The 18228-nt window shown below is 39.6% G+C and overlaps 1 protein-coding gene across 3 annotated transcripts in view; it reads right to left on the reverse strand.

Moving 5' to 3' along the window:
- LOC109405207 (adiponectin receptor protein) overlaps positions 1-17990 on the reverse strand; it is a 37316-nt gene extending 19326 nt beyond the window's left edge. The window contains exons 1-2 of one of the 3 annotated variants that reach the window (XM_019678223.3): positions 17781-17990; positions 17183-17472 (exon numbers count right to left, since the gene is read on the reverse strand). The gene's annotated coding sequence lies outside the window, so the exon portion shown is untranslated. Of the gene's footprint in view, positions 1-17182; positions 17473-17549 lie in introns of all 3 variants that reach the window. The other 2 variants (XM_019678222.3, XM_019686499.3) reach the window with 2 other exon arrangements.
- Positions 17991-18228: the final 238 nt, after the last annotated feature.

An 18228-nucleotide genomic window follows, 5' to 3' on the forward strand; every position in this document is an offset into this window, starting at 1 on the left:
TAACCACAATCATAGAAATCTTTTCCTCAAAATGTATAAGCAACAAAATTCTACCAATATCGATTAGACAGAAATGTAGCGACACACGTCGACATTCTATTTGCCTCTTGTTACCTTTGGAAATCATTGCAAACAGGACACCTTCCGCTGGTTTCCCACCGAACCACGGTGCACTTGCTTGAACAAACCATTCATTATGCATTAAATTAATGCGGCATACCTACCCCTCAGTAGTGACAGTTTACCTGTGATTGCCTGAGAACCTATACCAACCGATGAAAGCGAATGGTATCGCTCAGAGACAGAGTGCCCTACTGACTCTGACGACTCACAATGGTCCAATTTCGAGAAAAGCTGGGAGAAACTCAATTTTTGAACATCTCTTAAATGGGTTTCAGTATATCGATCATTCAACTACAATATCAAAAGCATTGACCGTCTTTTAAATAAATTTTTACAGCGCTAAATAGCTGCTGATGCAAAAATTGCTATTTTTTATAAAGAACACAAGCAAGTTCAACCACTACAAAAGTCTAATAATATAAGTAATTCTATGGCTTTCAGAAGTCTATTCGTAAGTTCTTGTGTATGTTAGGCATCTGCAATGTAAAAAGAGATCAAAATAACTCTTTTGGCTTCAAAATTAACAACACATATTATTCGTACGAGAAATTCTTATACTTCAACTTCAAAGTGTCTTATAAATCGCTCCCAGCTACCCTCCGCGCAGATATTCGGTTCAAACGCTCGTCTAACCCTCTAATACCCAATCCCGCCTTTAGACGGGGTATAGTTTGAGCATTTTTGTAATTTTTGTTTCGTGGAAAATCTTTTTTTTTATATTTTTGGCAAATATTTAGGACTGTTATGTATATCTCAAAATGGTTTTTGGTGTATTTTAAAGCGTATTTACATTTTTATAAATCATTGAAAAATTGAAGTTTTAGTCACCTTTTAGAAGTCATTGTTTATTTTGTATTGAATCGCTACAATTAACGTATTTTAAATTTTTCCCAAATCATTCTATCCTTGTTTAATAGTTAAAGGGAATCGAATACACTCTAAAATTATTTTCCTTAAAATTACACGGAAAATAAAATTTTCTGTGAAAAAAAAATTAAAATAATAATACTTCAACAATAATCATTAAATCTCAAAATGTTTTCATCTCAAAAAATCCGTTCCCCAAATTGGCTTCCAGGAAAAATATAAAAGTGTGGGGATGTTCGAAAATAAAAATTAGAAAAATCAAAAACTGAAATTCACGAAATCGAGAACTGAAAAGAATCATCTTCCAAAACATGTTTAAATCGATTTTAGATGACAAAAAATGATATTTAGATCAAAATCAAAAATTTGGGTATTAGAGGGTTAAAGTGGCAAGTGGCGCCACTCTTGCTGACTTACGATTATATTGGTATAATCGTAATTCAACAATAGGAAGCAATCAGTGAAGTACAGATTGAAAGTAGTGAGCTGGATTTTTGTATGGTGAGATGATCAATTCTCCGTTTCTGCAAAGAAATGCTGCAAACAGCGTGGGTTATATGATTTCTTGCCTAATTTGATGCTGTTTGAGCAAAACTTTGGGTAACTGTGTTGTTGAAGTTGCAAGTAATAAATAATACAACAACACAGTTACCCAAACTTTTGCTCAAACAGCATCAAATTAGGCAAGAAATCAAATAACCCAAGCTGTTTGCACCATTTCATTGCAGAAACGGAGAATTGATCATCTCACCATACAAAAATCCAGCTCACTACTTTCAATCTAGTACTTCACTGATTGCTTCCTATAGTGGCGCCACTTCCCACTTTAGTTTAACTTTAATGGTTTATATAGGGTAATTCATGTCAATATATGTGCGTTATTTATGCAATACGTACAGCCTCAACAGCGTGGTTACATGAGTTCCCGGATCATTCAAGCTATTTCGAAAATGAAACATGGATTGCATGAACTCCTGGAGAAATCTTTGGAGGATTCCCGAGGAATACTCGGGGAACTCTCGGAGAAATTTCCGTGGAATTCCTGGAGGAATTCTCAAGGAACTCCTGCAGGATTTTTCGAAAGGTTCTTGAAGTTATTCCCGAGGAACTTCTTGAGGAATTCCAGATTAGTTCCTGAAGGAATTTCCCAGAAACTGCCGGGAAACTCCTAGAGGCATTGCATAGAAACTCATAGAGGTATTCTAGGAGAACATCACGATAAATTTCAACAACAACAACGGTGTTTTGTCCGATCCCATCCGGGTCCTAAATGATTTCGAACTGGCTGATAACGTTGCAGTGCAAGCTCGATGATCTTGCCAATCGCTCCTCAGCGGCAGGTCTTACCATCAACGTCAACAAGACCAAAACGTTGGATATAAACACGGTCAACTCTTCCAGCTTTACGGTAGCTGGGCAATCATTGGAGAATGTAGAAAGCTTCCAATATCTTGGTAGTCAAATGACATAGGTGATCGAGGGGGCTGCTCTAACGAGTTTAAGAAATGTATCGAAAAACAATCAGATTAGTCGACGCACCAAAATCCGAATGTTCAACTCGAACGTGAAATCTGTGCTGATATACGCCAGTGAAACCTGCTGTGTATCAGTGGAAAACACTCAACGGCTGCAGGTCTTCATCAATAGGTACCTGCAAATTATATGCATATCCAACGTCGATGCCATCAAAAGCCGATAGCGACAGAAATTCGGGACCGAGATGAACTAGCCTAGGGTTAAAATTCTCAATCATTCCATCAGGGATTCTTCTCATCATTCCTTCATTGTTTCCTCGCCGAATTCCATTAGAGTTTTTCGAGATTCCGTCTGGGTTGTCCCACGGATTATTCTCAGGATTCCATCAGCAATTTTTCAAGGACTCTTCTTGAACTTTCACCCGAGATCCCTTCAAGGATTTTTTTTCAAGCATCCTTCAAGTATTCTTCCATTGATTCCTCCCGGGATGTCTTGATTTTCCCGGGTTTCTTTTAGCGATTCCTCTTAAGCTTTATTTAGGTCCCGGCATTACTTCGGAGGTTCTCTCAGGATTCCTTACGTCATTCTTTCAATGATTTGTTTCTGGATTCCTTTGGAAATTTCTTCCGGGATTTCGTTGAGAATTTCTCCCGAGATTTCTTTGGAAATATCTCTCAGGTTTCCGTGAAGGTATCCTCCCGCAAAGCGTGGCGTTTTATTGATACAAAATCAAACAAGATCGTGATCAGCTATAATGATCGTTTTTATAAGAAATACATCTATAGCGGAGAACTCTGGAAAAGTTCTCAAGAATGAAAACGATGCTGCAAAGTGTTTTCTATCACCGATGCCGACCAGAGTAGAAGAAGTACAGACGCCAGCTGTAACTGATGACAATGAAAAATATTGTTTTAGTTTCGATGACTGTATGAGGATGCAAACGACCATGATACATCGGATGATACCGTTGGTGATTTTCAAATCCATAAATACCCTGCTGGAGGAGTAGAATAGTAGAAACACCAAGAAGATCAACTCGTTCAACGAAAGGTGTGGTACCTGGGCACGTGATCGGTATCCTGCTAATGGAAATATGGTTGATCAACCGCCTCAAGAAGCCATCAGTGACCCGGAGAAAGAATCCTGGAAGACAGCAATGGAAGACGAGCTCAAGTCACTACTAAAGCAAAACAGTGTTTGGGAGCTTTAGACGCGATGTTACCCGCTGAGAAGAAATCTATTGGTTCGCGATGGATCTTCAAGAAGAAAGAGAACCAGTCTGGGAGAGTCAACAGGTACATGGCGCGCCTGGTTGCCTGGGGCTTTACTCAATGATCAGAACTGGATTACGCTGAGATTTTTGCGCCTCTAGCTAAGCAGGCTACATTCAAAATGCTAAACCATAGCTGTCAAAAGGAAGATGCTCGTAAGACACGTGGACATTAAGACTGCCTACCTGATTGGATAACTTGAAGGAACAGAATACATAAAGCTTTCTTCAGTGTAATAATGAACTAAAGAAGAGACAAGAAATTAAGAATACAGCAACACAGTTATCCAAAGATTTGATCAAACAGCATCAAACAGCATTAGGCTAGGAATCCCACGCTCTACCAGCAATTTTAATAAATGCCATTATTCATTTTATGGTTTAGAATTAAGATAAACTATCTATCTCTGTATATAAACAATGTAAACATGTTTGATATAGGAGATGGTTTGAAGGAAAGGTAGAATCATTGTCGGAAGAAATGGTAAAATCTTTTTCTGAGTTTTTGTCGCAAGATTGGAGCAATTGAGCCTGAACACCTCAATCCAAGATAGTGCAAGTGAAGTCAGAGATTGTGAGTCGCTGGAAATGGAAATCTAATAGAAGAAGGTTTGAAGGAAAGCTAGAATCATTGTCTAAGGAAATGGTAGAATCTTTTTCCGAGCATAACGCTAGGTTGGAGCAATTGAGCCTGAACACCTCAATTCAAGATAGTGCAAGTGAGGTTTGCATACAAAATACTCAACAAAAATAATACGTAGTTTGTTGTACCCCCTATTCATAGAAAAACAAATTGATTAGCGCCAAGCGTACGATATGCAGTGATAAACAGTTACTGTTGTAGGGAGCTAAGTGACGCCAAACTAGGCGATAAATATAACAGGGAGAGCGTGGGATGCGATGACCATTAGTTGCAAACCACAATCATAGAAATCTTCTCCTCAAAATGTACAAAATTCTACCAATATCGATTAGTCAGAAGTGTAGCGACACACGTCGACATTCTTTTTGCCTCTTATTTCCTTTGGAAATCATTGCAAACAGGACACCTTGCGCTGGTTTCCCACCAACCGACCAACCACGGTGCACTTGAACAAGCCATTCATTATGCATTAAATTAATGCGGCATACCTACCCCTCAGTAGTGACAGTTTACCTGTGATTGCCTGAGAACCTATACCAACCGATGAAAGCGAATGGTATCGCTTCGCTCAGAGACAGAGTGCCCTACTGACTCTGACGACTGCCAATGGAAACTACATACTTGTCGATGCAGACTTTAGCTGACAGTCACGTGAAAGGAAAGCACCCAACCTAGCCCAGTCTAGTGCGCGAGCAACGAGTCGCACAAATATAGAACTTTGAATAGTTTATTGGGATTCTGAATGGAGTGTACTGCCCATGATCGCATATCAGTCCCATCTTTGCTGGGTTTCCTATTCATATGGGACAATTATGCGATCATAGGCAGTGTAGCATACTGTGACTGCTGGCTAGCAAATATTGCTTATCCAGAGAAATCTTCCAACCTGACGGAGTGAAGAAGACAAAGAGGACCTGTTCCGCAAACGTCAAACTGCTGCACACTTCAAAAAGTATGCACACAACCTTGAAACAAAAATAAATAGTTGAAAATCTAAATTATGTTCAATGGCGTACAGTTGCATACTAAAGTGCTATAACTACACCTAATATAGTTTAGAAATAAGTTACATGTTGTGGCAGCAATTGCCATTACATAAACCATAAATGAAACAATTTTCATTATTTTTGAATTTTATGGCAACCAAGTGAGTGAGAGCTTTTTAGCGTGAACCGAGCACTTTTGACGTTTGCGGAACGACTGCGGCGGTCGAAACCACCGCAACCCCGTTGGATTTTTTCTATTTTACCGCAATATCTACGTACCACGTAACCGGTGCGCTGCGGTTGTTTTGTTTATACACCACTTTTGCCGGTGAGCGACATTTATATCTCCGCGGTCACGAACGGGTGATCAATCAACTAAAACGAGTTATGGATGGCCTACTATATGGGACTCCGGAAGAGGATAGTGGTGCGGTACACTTTGTTGAAGTTCGAAGTCCACTTTGTAATGCTCAACGCTGCTCAGCTGATAATTGGAAAGCAAAGATTACCAATTCACAGAATTTGAAAGTTAGCGAATCGTTGGGTCAACTCCAAAAATAAATAGGAACAAAAAATCACATTGTCATGTTTCATCAGAAGTCGGTAGTTATTTATTTACGGTCTTACACAATTCGTCACCTTTACTGATAGGAGGCGACGGCAGGGGAGTGATAGGAAACATTCAGACAATTATTTGGGTAATTCTACCACATCATCGATAAGGCAAATTATAACCGCTTACATTGCATCCATGTATACTGGATCATACCGTTACCATAACTACATCATATGCATACAGGCACCCAAGTATACCCACTATGACCGTTGTTGGTGAGCCTTGGGCATCTGTTTCCACACAGCCATTCAGAAACCATGTCACCTTGCCTTGCCAAAGCTCCAGCTCAAGGTGCACATGCTGGTGCATGAACTGCAGTACTACCGAAGTGTGTGCATGCATAAATCACATGCATACATGGTTCGAAAAAAAAGTGCATTATTATCACATGGATGGGCGCTTCATTACTGACTGAGACGCGTCGGTCGTCCGACGTCAACGGCGATGGGACGGCTATGGGTAGCTAGTAGTTGGTACATGATGTTGCATACAACAAACGGTATCATTGGTCGCCACTTCTTAATGACGTGTACGCAATTCATGTGCCCGCCAAAGCAAATAAATAGAACATCGTCAGTCAGCTGTGGTGGTGCGGTGGCGGTGCAGCGCTAAGTAGGCTCATCGGGCTACTGCAATACGTATAGTAGGCGCAGTCACGTGGCGGTTGTTGCCTGTGCGATTAGCGCCAATAACGCCCCGCCACCTTCGTCGTATGGATGGACTTCCTAGCAAAATCTATTGCATTTCATAGTGGTCCAGTAAACTGATATGAGTGGACACAAGTTTAGGACGGATTTTTAAAAATCATTTCGGTTTGATACAAATAATGAGGGAAAATGTACCACTTGATACTTGATGGGTTGATGGGCTACAACTCGTAGCGTGAGTCTACGCCGAATAAAGCAATCGCCTCTACTGATTTCGGTCCTGGAACAATCGCTTCCAGTTGTCGTGAACGTTTAGGTCCTCCTCAACTGCAAAAAGCCAACGTTTGCGTGGCCTACTACGAAACCGACGGCCCTTCCTGGTTCTCTGATGAATATAGTTTCAGCTTGTCGTTCCTCCGGCATACGAGCAACATGGCCAGCCCACCGTAGCCTACCGTGTTTTATTTGCTCCACTATATCATGCCACGCCACCAGATGCCGTACTCAAGTTTACCGCCGAGTATTGTTCGCAGCACTTAACGTTCGAAGACTTCCAAATCTCTCCGATCAACTTGTCTCAACATCCACGATTCATGGCCGTATTAGGCGACGGGAAGAATCAAAGTCTTGTACTGCGCAAATTTTGTCTTCGTTTGTAGCCTACGGGACTTCAGCTGATTTCGCAGACCGAAAAAAAGCCCGATTCGCAGCCGCAATCTGTCTTCTCGCCTCGCGGGTAAAATCTTTATCGCACGTCACTAGACTAGTCGAGCCAATCCTGCCGGCTTTCAGCAGGTTGGGAAAGGAAATATGGTCCTGTTTTGGAAAGGAAATATGGTCTTCCGATCTCCACGTGCCCGGAAGTATACTTGCGCTACGAATAAATCCCTGCATCAATTTCTAGCGCTACAGTTTCTTGTCAACCAATGTCAAACGTCGCTATGGTGGACGACTATCGCCTTACTGTTATTGAAAACAGCTACAATATTATAGTTCTTGTGGATACGTGACTCGATTTTCGTACAGTTTCAAGCTATGCTGTTGGAAATGGCTAAGAAACTTTCCGTATTACTAATCCAGCAGGAAATCTTCTTGTAATACTTTTAGGAGAGGTCTGTGTCATTGCATTGGCATAAAGTCATTTGGCATAATGCCGCTTGGCATAAGGTCACTTGGCATAAAGACATTTGGCATAACGGTCTTAATGGACACTTGGCATAATAAAGAAGGGTGCATTTCGATTATGCCAAATGTCCATTATGCCAACCTCCAGTAATTTTCCTGTGGTTTCTTAATGGATTTATTACATGTTTTTTCTAGATGCATCTACAAATTCCTACTTGAATTCCTACTAAGATTTCTCAAGATTTTTTTGTAAAGATGTTTAGACATTTGGACATTTGACTCTTGGTTGTCTTTCAGGAGTTTTTAAAACAATTTACAGCAGAAACTGCTTGAAGATTCACAGCAAAAATCTTTGGAGGAATCCCAGCAACATTCTGGAAGAAATTCTAGAAGACCCACAGGAGGAAATTTAGGATGAATCCTTGGACAATCCTCGGAAGAATCACAAAAAGAATTCTGGAGAAATCTCAGCAGGTATTCCTACTGGAGAAACTCCTTAAGGACTCACAAGAAAAGTTCCCAAGCAAATTTCAGCAGGCATACTGAGAAGAACGCCTGAAAAAGTATTGAAGAAATCCCTGGACGAACTACAACGGGAATTTTCGGAAGAATTCCTGGAGTAAATACAGCTATAGAGGTATTTCTGAAGAGATTATTGGAAAATTAACCTTAGCAATTCTTGTTACCCTCCTTTGGTATTAGGGTCATTTTTAACCTAAACCGTACATTACGTCAGCGGGCTGCATGATGCAAAAGGAAGGTTAAATAACGGTAAGATTTTCTGAAGAAATCTCTAGGAGCATTCCTGGATGAATTACAAGAATTTCTAAAGAAGTCTGCTCGGAAGTCATCAGGAATGCATATTGGGATTCGCACAGAGATTTTTTCAAAAAGTTATCCAGGAATTCCTTTTGGGATTCTTTTATATCCTTCAAAATAAAAATATTAAACATCTCTAATCCAAGGCTTGTGCAGTATCTGCTCTGTGGTCCAATGACCACCAGTATTTATACTACCTTAGGTAAACATAATGAATCATACCTAGACATTTAGGTACTGTCATGAATAGTATTCCATGTAGGTAGATATCATATGTACACAACCATTAGGTAAACACTACAGACCCCTCGTGAGATTCCTCAAAACATCCTCCTGTGGTTCATTTAGGGTTATCTCCAGGGATTCCTCTACCGTGCCATGCCCTAATACCGTGTGCCTCCTAATACCGTGTATTTGACAAAAAACTCAAATATTTTACTAAGTGTATTATTTTTTTAACTGAGTAACTAGTTCAATCATTAGCATATCGAACCTTCTCAAGTTAGGCGTGATAAATTTGGCACATACTTACAAAAACAAGCAATTAAAAATATGTACACAATGTGAGTGCAAAGTAACAATACACGGTATTGGGGCATGGTTCCTTTAGTGTTCCAAATACCGTGTTTCGGCTAAAACTTGCAAACTTAAAATATTATTGATACTTTTTACTTTATGAATCAATTGCACGAACCTCTAGGCTACGTTTGACGCATAGGTTCTTTTGAGTTTGAACTTAGTATGATTGATATAGTGATGATTAATACACGGTATTAGGAACAATGCTATGTTTTACAATTTTGATTTTAACAATGGATTAAACATTTGGAATTCCATTAATCATATTTATTATACATAATACACCCAATAAGCAATAATATAGCGTTTGAAAAAGCAGGAATCATAGATTATTTATTTTTACAGGGCTCTTTGAAGTGAAGAGCATCCTAAGGTCACGGTATTAGGGCATGGCACGGTAGGAGTTTCCATATAGCCAAGGCGGTTAACGCACGGGTATTCAGCATGACCATGCTGAGGGTGACGGGTTCGATTCCCGGTCGGTCCAGGATCTTTTCGTAAAGGAAATTTCCTTGACTTCCTTGGGCATAGAGTATCTTCGTGCCTGCCACACGATATACACATGCAAAATGGTCATTGGCAGAGGAAGCTCTCAGTTAATAACTGTGGAAGTGCTCATAGAACACTAAGCTGAGAAGCAGGCTTTGTCCCAGTGAGGACGTTACGCCAAGAAGAGGAGAGAGGAGAGAGGACGGTAGGAGTTCCAGAAAACAAATATCTAGAACTATTTCTGGAGAAATCACAGCTAGAATTTCAGGAAAAATCCTTGGATATATTACTGGAGGCCGATCAACACAAATGATTCCTCCAGAAAGAAGAATTACTAGAGGAATACTTGTATAATGTTAAAGAGTAAAAAGCAATTTCTGGATAGATCCCAGCAGAAACTTCTGGATAAATCCTAAAAATTCTAGATTTCACCAAAACTTTTTGGAGGAATATTTGCAAATTCCAGCAAGAACTTGAAGGAGTTCAAGGTTTGCCTCCGAAATTCCTCCGGCTGTAATTCCTTGAAATATTTTTAAGTATGCTTGGAAATTGAGAAACAATCTCTACTCTAGTTGGGGCGTTATGTCTAGATGAAGAAACAGCAAAAGAAGATATATTTTATCACAACTTTGTAGAACACTAAATTTTCCGAAATACCTTCTAAAACGAAGCTATATCTAACAAGTTTTTCAGCGGTCCTCCATAAAAATATAACTATCACAATTCAGCAAATAAGGCAATAGTTAGTTCGGCAAAGTTCTCAACAATGCATTTTTTTATTTTGCAGAGAACAGAAAAAAGCTAATTTCTATCTTGTACCGACTTTTCGAACCCTCGAAACAGAATACCCTCTTCGAATGAAAAGGTACAAAACTTATTACTCTGATTTCTATCTTATTCTTAGATAGATTAAACACATTAGTAAAAATTAAGTGTTCAAAACAAATTCTTCCAAGATACCAGAGTGCGAAAGTTCCTCCAACAAATGCAATAAAAATTGCAATTCCAGAAAACAGTATGTACCTGATTCCTTCCGAGATTATGTCAGATGGCCAAATCCATTAGTTCCCAAGCAATCCTTAATTGTTATCAACAGTTTTCGCTGTTGGAGTTAAAAGTTTACATCGAATAGATATTTTTTGCGAATCATAAAGGAAGACATGCTTTGTCCTACTCCACGAGGGAGGTAGGTTACTCAAAATACCACTGGGCCTGGTCAATGTGGCCAAATAGTCTCTAAACAACTTTCAGCGTTCTTGCTTAGCAAAATCATGAAGTTTGGGGTATCGCAAGGTAGGTGGCAACAATAGGTGATTGTCCTCTTTCTCGGAGAAATCAGAGTCCCGGAACACTCTTGGATATGACCGTTTCTGAGGTTCAGTATAAAAATTAAGAAGGACGGATCCAGATTTGACTAAGACATGAAACCAGTCCACAATCAATTCTGGCGTTCGATTTGAATAGGTCGAATCTACATAGGAATCACAAGCAAACGTACGACCTATTCAAATCGAACGCCAGAATTATTCGAGCATACGATACTCAAATGAAGACTTTTTGTCACCTTTTGTATGGAATCGCATCACTGTGCACTGCTTTCGCCATATGGATGAAGTTCCTTGCGTTGCATAGTGGTCCAGTAAACTGTTATGAGTGGTCACAATTGTAGGTAGCACTAATTTTGCAAAATCTGTTTTCGATAGGATGCAAACATCGAGAAAAAATGCAGTCAACTAAATTGTTAGGTACAGCATCCACGTAGAATGATCATTTACTTTTTTCAAATAACGTATGATTGATTTGACAAGCTGAATTGATAACCTCAGGGCATCTACGGCAGGGTACAAAAGTTTCAAAATGTAAATGTAACTGTGCCCTATTACAGCCAGACTTTGTCCTAGTGGAGAAAAGTAAGCCCCAAGGGGGAAAAACATTACTACTCGACGTCAGTACAGCCTAGCTACGTTACGTTAGTAAACACATGAAAAGTTTACAAGCTTACAGGAAGAGCAGCAAAAATCAAACACAAGAGTGAAACAAGATAACGTGGTCACGTTGTTTGGTTTGGTCACGGAAGGCTTGGTAAGCTTAGTACACAGACAAACAGACGTAACACTCGTCAAAACGGCTTGGCACATGCATTTAACGATCAATTCAAATTTCATTTGATTTGCGCGATCGTTCCACCAGATGCGCTAGTGTTCGATCGCTTTGACGTTTGCAAGTGTACACGTTGCTGAATGATGCAAACGAAAATTACAGGCAATTTGTGTAGTAGTGTGCGTGTCAGCGAAACGTCAAATCGAAATCCATCATGGCCGACAGTGTCGCGCGCGGTTCTACCAACAGGTGGCAGTGTGCTCATGAAAAAGACACCGGGCAAAAGTTTTTGATGAATTTCCTCTAAGAGTTACGTCTGTTTGTCTGTGCTTAGTATATACCAGTCAGTGTGCATTCGAAGTATAGCTTATCCCTATCGCTTAATCCGTTTTTATAAGATAATGCTATGGGCTTTTCATAACCTGGCACATGTTTGCGCCGGGATAGTCACTAGAACAATTATGTCAAAATTTAATTTTAACTACATATGTACATTATTGGATATAAAATATGAAGAGGAATTCGCCCCCTTAATGCTAGAACTAGGTAACTCGTTTTGGAAAATGCGGATGAAAATGGCTGGTAAAACTTATCCTGGTATAAAACATAATCTTTGTTGGTCTTAAAAGTTGAATTCATATGTGTTTTCGAGTTTTCAATTGACAAACTTGTGTTTATTGAAGTGTACGTTCAGATATAAACAAATTTCTTGCGATTTCGCAAAATTAGTTACCTAGTTCTAGCATTAAGGGGACGAATTTACCATGGGTTATTCGGTTAGCCTAGTGGTTAAGGCTATGGATCGCCAATCCGGAGACGGCGGTTTCGATTCCCGTTCTAATCGGGAAAATTTTCTCGACTTCCTGGGCACAGTGTATCATTGTGCTTGCCTCACAATATACAAATTCATGCAATGGCAGGCAAAGAAATCCTTTTAACTAATAACTGTGGAAATGATCAAAGAACACTAAGTTGAAGAGAGGCAGGCCAATTTCCAGAGTGGGATTGTAGAGCCATAGAGAAGAAGAATAAGAAAAAGAAGAGAAATTTACCATGCTCCTTGAAAAGGTGAAAAAATACGTCCAGGCGTTTTTTCACAAACTAATCCAGTAAAATTCATTTTTATGAAACATAGATAATTTGCTCATTTAGAAATAAAACCGTTGCTTCAACCACAGCAAAACACGCCTACCGCAATAAATCACTTGAACTGTGTGAAATGATAAGCAACGCGCAATTGGCGTACGGTTTTCTCGTATCACTTATTTATTGGCGCGGTTCCGGACATCACATATCGTTGCGTTCACTTCAAGGAGAATAGCAAAATTACCATTCTCTAATCGTTCAAAATAGAGATTCGCAGAGATTGGTGACAATCTTATCGAAACAAAAAAAAAACGGATAGCAACTACCAAGGCTACTCCAGCAGGGTTTATCAATTGGAAACATGGAACTCTGAAAATGAATTAGCTCTGACAATCCGATCACCTCAACAACCTGCTTCCCAGCTAGCATTGAGCATTTCCAGCTGTAGTTCTATATTATCGGATATGTAATTTAAGAAAAATTACAGCCCCTTAAGGTCCCATTAGACGTAACAAATATTTCGCAAGTATTTACAAATCTTGACAAAAACGGAATAGTGATAAAAACGGAATAATTTTCTTTGACAAAATATTTTGCACCATTTTCATATGAATTGGAAGTTTTACTGTAAAACACATTCAAAATGTAAAAATATGCAGTTTACTATGAGTATGAAATTTAATTGTTTTTTTTTTATGTCTTTTAGCATATCTTGGTTGCACAGTTCAAATAATAGTTTTCTGACTGTGACGCCGACAAAAGGTTTTTACCACATTTTTGGAAATTTATTTTTGTTGAACGCAAGAATGACACTTATTACAGTTCCGGAGATCGACGTTTTAAAATATGACATACTTCCAGGAATAATTGGCTTCTTTAGCAGTGTTGAGATAACTTCATATTCTGAATCTGCATGCCAAACTGAGCCGAAATCCAAATTTTCATGAATTTTGGCGACCGGGAACCCATTTAAAAATCGATTTGAAGTTTGTATGGGAGCGATTTGCCGAAACACCCCTCGTCGCATTTTGTACTGGGCGGAGCTGTCAAGCAGTTGCCCAGCTGTCAAAAGGTGATTTCAAAAAAAATCATTGAAATTGATTTTGTGTACCAAAATAAAGTTCTAAAAATCTGAAAAAAAATCATAGTGGCTCAGAAAAGGGTGCTCTTTCGTATGAAATCAATAAATCAATACATTTTTCAAAATTCAAGAACCCAATTAATCTCCAGGAACGTAATTTCGATATCCTAACAAAGAAAGGATATGTTTATTTTCTTCCGGAAGGCATTTATCCTCGAGCTACATCTTCACAGAGTCCTATTAAAAATTCGTCTTGGATACCTTTAGGATATCTCCAGGAATTTTTCTAAGCAATCACTTGTAACTTCTCCAGAATATTGGATTCCACAAGAAGTTCCTCCAGAATTCTTCTAGGTTACCTTGTACCATGCCGTTTGTTTATCTTTTGGAATTAGATGAGAATCTTTTGAGAAAAGAGGTTCTCTGCCTATGATCGCATAATTGACGTCACCACCATTGACAATGCCAGCATTCACAAGCTAATATCTATCAAATGTGCATAATTGTGACCAGTTTTATTCAATAGAGCACAATATCTAATTACTAGCTAGATATCAACATGAAAAAAATCATGAACTTTTCATTAATAATTGTTAAAATTTCAAAAGTGTATTGAAAACTACAGTGGCGCTTACGTCAACTATGCGATTATGGGCAGTTCTGCCCCTTATGATTTCTTCAGAACTTCCTTCTCGGATCAACCCAGATGTCTTTTTTCACATTTCTCCTGGAGTTTGTTTGGGGATCCCTTATATTCCACCAGGAATTGGAATTTATTAACCTTCCTTATGCATTATGTTGGGAACACATCGCTGGCGTAGTGTACGGTTTGGGTCTAGAATGGCCGCAATGTACAAGGTGGGCTAAGACAATCATTCTGGGATTTAACCTAGACATCCTGTTGGAATTCCTCCACCACCAAGTTTTTACCACCATTCACCAAGTTTTTACTTTTCAAATATAGAAGTTTCTCCGTTTGTTTAGAATTTCCTACGGGAATTCTTCCAACATTACTTTCTGAAATCCATCCAAGAGGATTCTATCTTTAATCTTTGTTATTTCCCATGATTACTGGATGAACCAGCATTGGGCTGAAAATCTCGTTAATAAAGATATCTACAGTCAAGTTTCGTTGCACTAAGCCCTTAGCCCAGTTAGTGAAAGACTTTCACTAAGGTGGGCTGAGTTTTCAGCTGTCAAATAATAACAATAATGATTCAGGGCTACAAACCTTGACAAAACGTGCTTCGCATAAAAAAGTGACGTTTGACTTCGTTTTAACTGGGCTTTGGCCCACCTAACGGGCGCCCAGTTGACACGAAGCCCACCTAAACGTGGCCCAACGAACGAAGGTCGACTGTAATATAATACATGATAATAATCCTCCCCGACTCTTACTGCGTTTCCGGGGAATGTCCCCGAAGTTTAGTCTGGTAATCTTCCAGGAATTCTTTTCTCAGATATCCGTATAGAAATCGCCGGGAAGTTATTTCTGACAATCCTCTAGAAGTTCCTAGTAGGAAACTTTAAGAAATTCCTTTTAGGAATCCTGTATATTTTTTTTCAAGAAATCATCCAATTCTTCCTCGAGGGATACTTCCAGAACTGATGGGATTTTTTTAGGATTTTTTGGGAATCCTTAGTTTCTTCTGAAGGGTTCCCTTCAGGAGTTGCTGGAGAAATCCTCAGATTGTTTTCCAAGATCCAAGACTTCTCTTTCCTAGAGAAATTTATTTCCGAAAGACTTGACTCATGATTCACCTAAAGGAACTTCTGAATTATTTCCTGACGATTTCCCAGAAGAAATCCATTAAGGGATCTGGAGGAATACAATATAGAATCGCTAGAAGGAATGACTGAAGAAAACCAAGACCGGAGAAAGTACTCGAAGAATTACAGAACAAAATCCTACAGGAATTCCTGAAAGAATCCCGTAATTAATTTCTGTGAGTTTAGAGGAGTCCTCGGATGAATCTCTCGAGAGTAATTTCTGGAGAAATCCCTTGTGCAATACCCGACGAAATCCCTACTGGCATCCCTAAAGGAATTCATGGATAAATTGCAGGAGAAATTCCTAAAAAACCATAGGAGGGATTCCTATTGAAATTTCTGATGAAATCACTGTTTGGATTCCACATAAAATTATTGGAGAAATTCACTGAGTAATTTAAAAAAAAAAAGTTCTAGGGGTAAACCTGGAAGAATCCCAGCTTGAGAAATTCTGCATTAGAGTTATCACTAAGAATTTCTGAGAGAATCTCTGCAGGGATTCCGGAAGAAACCACAAGAGAAATCCCAGAAGCAATACCAAGCAATATTCCTGTAGGAATACCAATATGAACCTCCGGGAAATCTACAGAGGAAGCCCTATAGGGAAATCTATGGAAGAATCTTAGAGAAATTCCTAAAGGAATTCCTGGATAACCCGGTCAACCAGTGAGAGATTTTCGATGTCGATCGATATCGATTTGTTTTGAAACGATGGCGATCACTATCGACAGATAAAGAACTATGAAGAAAATCAGAATCTGGTTGATAGGGAAATTGCTTGAGTAACTCCTTGAGAAATAACTGAAGGCATCCATATTTTTTTCGTAAAGAATTTCCTAGAGGTATCCTTGGATAAATCCCCGGCAGAATTTCTTGAAAATCCCTGAAAATTCCTGACTGAATTCCAGAAAGAATCCCTGGATAAATTATTGGATAAATGCACAAAGTAATGCTAGGAGGATTTTTTGGAGAAATATCTACACTCTACAGAATGTTTTCGATACATCCCTAGAGGAGTTCAAGTATACATTTTTGCAAAAAGTCCTTCTGTAACACCAGCATGTAATCAGTATAAGAATAACTTCAAAGGAGCAGCTGCCATACTAGTTGATATATCGATTCGTTTTTTGTTTTGTTTGATTTAGCATTACTATTTCGCCTCAATGAACCAAAGCACAACGCCACCACTGCAGCTAAAGCGAAGGTACATGCAAGTATAAACTACGAATAGGTAGTAATAGATTGCAGTAGACATAAATAAAACCAAATCGAGTCATACTCTTTGTACCTAGGTGAAATGTTCACATACTTCCCCTTACCCCTATGCTTATAGAAAAGTGGTGCAAATGCCCAAAAAAGACCACAATCATGGTAGGCCACACGGAGAAGCCAATCATTATTTTACTTATCACTTCCTCGACCACTTCGATGAACGCACATCCAAAGTGCCAATTGGACCAATCAAGGCAGTCATGAAATCAATCAGTTTGTTGCTAGGTACCTACCTTTGATATCTGCTGCTTAGCTGCTTTGTGTGTGCTGTGCTGTGCGCGAGAGCCCGAAGTGCTGCTGCTGGTTGCTGGTGGAAAAATTGCACAATGTACAACTGTTTTGCTCAGCTGCTACTCCTCTGCTCCTCAGCTGCTTGCAGGCGTAGTTTCACCACTATGCTGGTAGCACTTCTCTCACTACTCTCGCCAACAACAACAACAACAACTTTGCTGGCCCCAATTTGGGGTTTCACTTTTTTGCACTGTGAGATTTCGGGACTTTGTCCTTTTTCAAACTCGGTTCACTGAAAATAGCGGAAACACAATTGAAGCAACACTACTAACAAGAAGTTTTGCGACTCCTCCAGACGGAGACAAAGACCTGTTTTGCCTCAGTTGTTGATGCGTTCGCTGCGCTGACGACGGAAGTGCAGTCGAGCTGAGCAGGAAAATAATGATCCGCTACTCGTAGGAGGCCATTGGCTGCCCGATAGAAAATAACACCAATTTTCGCTTCAGATTACGTGATTCCACACGAATGTGTCGGAGTCGAATCTTATCACTTCCTTCCCCAACCCGCGGACGCACAACACACTGGACAGCAAATACGCACTTGGAACGCGACGCAATATTACGGGAATTTTAGGATGTTTGAACTATTGAAAATTTCTTCGTCTCCACTGTATCAGCAGCAGTAGCAGCTACGCCTTCTAGGTATTTTGCGTGTCCGTCCGATCGACACGGGGTCGTATTCTGAAAAGAAACTGCAGGCTGTGAGAGAGGAAAAATCGATCGCAAGCACCGCGCACACATCGAAACTGTGGGAACTTCACACAAACCGAAGTCGTGGAAAAACAAAGAGCTGTCAAAGGGCGAGCTTTCGATACGGGCAGAGTCGAATTTAGTACAGTACACTGGAAGACCGCTCTATGGTGATTTTCGATGCAAACGAACGACAAAAAAGTTTTTGATGCATTTTGATTTTGTCCAATTTTAGATGTAGTCTGCAATATAGTAGCTGTCCCGACAAACGTCGTACTGTGTTTTTGACCAGTGGGGTT

This window comes from Aedes albopictus, chromosome 1 (genome assembly GCF_035046485.1).
Source record: "Aedes albopictus strain Foshan chromosome 1, AalbF5, whole genome shotgun sequence".
Classification (NCBI taxonomy): domain Eukaryota; kingdom Metazoa; phylum Arthropoda; class Insecta; order Diptera; family Culicidae; genus Aedes; species Aedes albopictus.